Source organism: Cynoglossus semilaevis, chromosome 16 (genome assembly GCF_000523025.1).
Source record: "Cynoglossus semilaevis isolate Cse_v1.0 chromosome 16, Cse_v1.0, whole genome shotgun sequence".
NCBI classification, from domain to species: Eukaryota; Metazoa; Chordata; class Actinopteri; order Pleuronectiformes; family Cynoglossidae; genus Cynoglossus; species Cynoglossus semilaevis.
The window spans coordinates 1,100,994-1,106,370 of record NC_024322.1 but is presented as its reverse complement, the minus strand read 5'-3'; the positions used below and the strand labels follow the sequence as shown (position 1 = coordinate 1,106,370).

Sequence of the window (5,377 nt, the reverse complement as noted above, 5' to 3'; positions counted from 1 at the left end):
CGAACTCCCCCCCGACTCACACACTCACGAATTGAAATACTACTGAGAACCTGATAACATGTATATTTTTATTTTTACAAACCACTGTATGAGTTGCTGCCCCCTAGTGACTGGAGGCTTGTGGTAGCAGTGGTACACTTATGTCCAGCATGCCATATTCCATTGGAAGCCCCTGTGTACCCCACCATGGCCCCCCAGGGGGGGCCCGCCCCACTATTTGAGAAAGGTGACAAAGGTAGTTTATGTGAATTTTGCTGCAGATATTTCTACTGTAAAAAAAAAAAAAAAAAAAAAAATCGTACAAATACTCAACTATAAATAAATCCGCCGAACTCTGCATGATTACTCAAGCGTTGGTTTAAAAACAAACAGCGTCTATTCAAGCAGCCCACGTGGACGCGTCTCAAACAGGAGCTCACGGAGCCCAATGTAAGAGTCAGTGGGTGGAATTGTTTTCCAAACGGACAGACCGGGGTTAGAAGATGGTGGCTGATCTCACAGAAGGACACCAGAGTTTCTGGGACATTTTCAGGACGGACGACAGCGAGCTGTTAAACGCTCGCCCACACGCACAAATGTGGGATATTCTAATGAGCAATCTGGCTGCTCTCTGAATATAACTCCTCTTCACACTGTAGGCGAAGTCCATGCCAGTCTACTGACAGAGATACAGCACAGAACATTTTTTAGAAATTTTTTTTTTTTGTTTTACAGAGACTCCTTCCACCTGCATGTCCTGACACATATGAATTCTCAGAATTATTTGGGAAAAACTGAGAATTACACAGAGAGTATTTTTGTTGTTTCAATAACAGCTGTGAGGTATTTCAAAACTAGCTAAAATGAAGCTTACGTTAGCTAAAGAGTTGGCCATTTCTTTTAGCTTGGTGACACCAATTTTTTTTTCTTTTTAAATCCCTGTCTTGACAAATGAGGTTTCATGGTTGGAATTTAACGATGATTTGAATTGTTTCTCCACAGCTTGAAGTCTTGCGGCGCAGCACGATGGAGGAAAAGATGGTACAGACCGAAGGGGGCGCTACTGCTGTGATGGTAAGAATCACTGATTTTCATTACAATTTTTAATTTTTTTTTTTTTTAAGGAAATTGTGTTTCTGTGTGTTTCTACGTCTATGTAAGGGTGGTGCTCTGGGATGCGTTTACGCTAGGGACTGGGGGACCCCGTAACTTCGAGAGAGAGAGAGAGAGAGAGAGAGAGAGAGAGAGAGAGAGAGAGAGAGACATTGTGATTGTATAATAGTCTGACTTTCCAAGTACTGATTAAAAAACAGAAGGGGGCTTCATTCATTCTAATAGACACTCATTCTAATAGAGACATATAGATACATATATATATATACATAATAGATACATATATACAAATATGTACGTGTCTACAAGTGTGTATTCATATGTGTGTATATATATATAAAATATATAAATATATATAAATATATATTAATATATATACACATATATACAGCTATATATAAAAATATATAAATATATATAAATATATATTAATATATATACACATATATACAGCTATATATAAAAATATATAAATATATATAAATATATATTAATATATATACACATATATACAGCTATATATAAAAATATATAAATATATATAAATATATATTAATATATATTTATATATATATATACAAACATATATGTATATACAGCAAAATACTACAAAGTAGGGACTTTTTAGTACACAAGGCAGTGATTCTCAATTATTTTCTGCCATGCCCCCCCCCCCCTTCTAAGCTCTATATTTCTAGATTTTACATATTTTTTTGCTTGTGTTTAGTTGATTTCTTTTGGTCATATTTGACAAAAAACTTGTTTTATAATTTTTTGGCAATTTTTTTAGCAATTACAATTTTTCATTTTTTTTAAGGAAATTTGTAGTTTACCTTCTTTGAGTAACTTTGCAGTCTTTGCATTTGTGGCCCGTCTTTTAGCTTTTGGCTACATCATTTGCTTACTCGTCAATTTCTATCAATATTAGAGAAATCTGAAATCACGTAAACACGACGTCGTTGTACCAGACAGCCGACCGATACGCTTGCGAGCGTGCGTGTGTTTAATAACATTCGGTGAAAGCAAAAGAAAAAAATATATATATATTTTACACGCAGTCTTTCTCTGCGGCAGATGACATCATCAAAAAGTGTGTAAATGTGTGTTTTTCTGTGGGTGAGAGTGGGCGGGAATAAATGCCAAAGTACCAAAGCCGTGGGTTGAAGCTGGCTTTGTGTTGTGTGTGTGTGTGTGTGTGTGTGTGTGTGTGTATGTGTGTGTGTGTGTGTGTGTGTCCAGCTCTAGGCTCTGGTTCTGGTTCAGGGCTTGCGCTGGGGCTGAGTGGGAGGGTTGAGTGGGCCGAGGCTGTGAGTCAGGTCTGCTCACACACACACACACACACACACACACACATGCGCGCGCTAACAGCCTGTGATGAAAACAGTTCTTTAACAGAAGTTAAATGCCTTTCTCCTGGAACTGTTTTAATGATCGCCAGAATCAGAAGATAACAGAAGTGAATAACAAAATTTTTTTTTCTTTTTGCCGCTAACGCCATTTTCACACTGTCGTTAAAACGTTTGGAGTCAACTCATCGCAAATTCACTCACATGACAACTTGTGTCAGTTTAGCAATCGTCCAAAATTAGCACGCACCGGATCCCATTTGCGAATGCCAACAAAAAAAGATGTTGTTTACGTTTTTTTTTTTTTTTTTTAACTTTATTGACCCCACACTGAGGATATTCATGTGTTAACAGCAGATGCGCTGCAACGGGCAGCCCCTTGGAGGCGCCATGTACCATATTTTCCGGACTATAAGTAACGCACATTTTTCATCCATTAGCTGGGTTTGCGACTTATACTCAGGTGCGACTTGTATATTAAAAATATATAATTTCGCGTTTGTTATTTTCACACTGACAGCCACTAGAGGGCACTCTAGGCTTGTGCACCAGTATCTGCTATCACTGAATATTTACATGTTAGTTTCACACTGACGGCCGCTAGAGGGCACTCTGGACTTGAGCACCAGTATCTGCTATCACTGAATAATTACATGTTATTTTCACACTCACAGCCGCTAGAGGGCACTCTAGGCTTGAGTACCAGTGTCTGTTATCACTGAATATTTACATGTTATTTTCACACTGACGGCCGCTAGAGGGCACGCTAGACTTGTGCACCAGTATCTGCTATCACTGACTCTTTGCATGTTATTTTCACCCTGACGGCCGCTAGAGGGCACGCTAGACTTGTGCACCAGTATCTGCTATCCCTGAATATTTACATGTTATTTTCACACTCACAGCCGCTAGAGGGCACTCTGGACTTGAGCACCAGTATCTGCTATCACTGACTCTTTGCATGTTATTTTCACCCTGACGGCCGCTAGAGGGCACTCTAGGCTTGTGTACAAGTATCTGCTATCACTGACTCTTTGCATGTTATTTTCACCCTGACGGCCGCTAGAGGGCACGCTAGACTTGTGCACCAGTATCTGCTATCCCTGAATATTTACATGTTAGTTTCACACTGACGGCCGCTAGAGGGCACTCTAGGCTTGTGTACAAGTATCTGCTATCACTGAATATTTACATGTTAGTTTCACACTGACGGCCGCTAGAGGGCACTCTGGACTTGAGCACCAGTATCTGCTATCACTGAATATTTACATCTTATTTTCACAGTGTTCAAAACACTAGCTAAAACGAGCTAGGCAAAAGGTGGTCTTTACCGAACGGACATTCCGCCAAGACTTTATATTTCATATCCGTGATTTCAGTCAACAGCCGGTGACGTTTTTGTCGATAAATTATTATTTAATTTTTTTTTTTGCTTGTGCCTTTTTTGTGTTTGATACGTTTCATGTCATTTCAAAATACTATATATTTGTATATTTTATCAGCCTGTTGTCCAACTTTTAACATGTAGATAATCTTTAAAAAAAACATGTACTAATATTCATAAGTACTAAAAAGTATATCAACGCCTGCGACCATCAAAATGTTGTAGCTAGTCTGCAGCTCAGGGTACTGTCGGCCCTGACTGTGCTTTCACTTCAACAGAACTGTTCCTAAAATAGACCCTTACTGACTCCTGTACTGTCACTTTCACAAGAAGAAAAGGATGTCGTCAGTGACAGAAAATGAAATGAGATCCGAAGGAAAAAAAATGATGTATTTACACATTTTATAATATATAACTCGGTAAACTCGGTCGACGTTACAGTTCCTCAGCTAACATAGGCTGCTTCTCCAGGATGATCAGAGAGGTGAGCTCAACCTGTCCAACACCGTGAGGGCATAATAGGCAAATGAGTGGCCCAGGTTGAGGGCAGAAAGGGGACATGTGACCGAGGCTGAAGTTGAAGCAGCTCCAGGTCAAAAAAAAAAAAAGGGAAGGTGGACCAGGGCAGAGAACGGATGAGGAAGTGAGACCGGGAAATGCTGTGACTAGGAAATGCTGAGTGTAGGGTGTAGCACGAAGGTTAGGTGGGTACCATGAGTGCTTGAAAGACCGAAAGACAGGGATGTTTTTGGTTATTGTTTGTTTGTTTTTTTTAACAAAATCGCTTATATATATATATATGCTATCACCTCTCTGTATTTGCTCAAGTACAAAAGTTGATAAAACCCCAAACTCTAATCGACTTTTGAATTTTTGGGGGTTTTCAGTAATCTAGGTTTTACTCTGGTCCCATCACTGTTAAAGAAAATTAATATTTTCTCGCTCGAAAAAACACTCTATAATATATGAAGGCGTCTCTGCTGATGAAATAAAAGTAGAGAATGATGATGGCGGCCATGATGTAGTTTTTGCATTTGACTGTCACATCTTCCGTAAGACGCGCAGACTTATATATTAAAATAAATAATTTCACAAATGTATTTTCACACTGACAGCCGCTAGAGGGCACTCTAGGCTTGTGTATCAGTATCAGCTACTCTTATAAGTTGCACTTTTTTCATCCTTTGGCTGGGTTTGCGACTTATTCTCAAGTGTGACTTATATATTAAAATATATAATTTCCCATGTTTGTTATTTTCACACTGAGAGCCACTAGAGGGCACTCTAGGCTTGCGTATCAGTATCAGCTACTCATGTAAGTCGCACTTTTTCATCCTTTGGCTGGGTTCGCAACTTATACTTATATACTTGACTTATATATTAAAATAAATAATTTCACAAATGTATTTTCACACTGACAGCCGCTAGAGGGCACTCTAGGCTTGCGTATCAGTATCAGCTACTCCTGTAAGTCGCGCTTTTTCATCCTTTGGCTAGGTTTTGCGACTTAGTCTCAAGTGTAACTTATATATTAAAATATATAATTTCCCATGTT

The 5,377-nt window shown here is 38.9% G+C and overlaps 1 long non-coding RNA gene across 1 annotated transcript in view; it reads left to right on the top strand.

Moving 5' to 3' along the window:
- LOC107989805 (uncharacterized) overlaps nt 1–5,377 on the top strand; it is a 32,911-nt gene that overhangs the window by 6,584 nt on the left and 20,950 nt on the right. Inside the window, exon 2 of the long non-coding RNA XR_001761324.2 lies at nt 982–1,053. This is a non-coding gene — a long non-coding RNA (uncharacterized LOC107989805). The remainder of the gene's footprint in view (nt 1–981; nt 1,054–5,377) is intronic.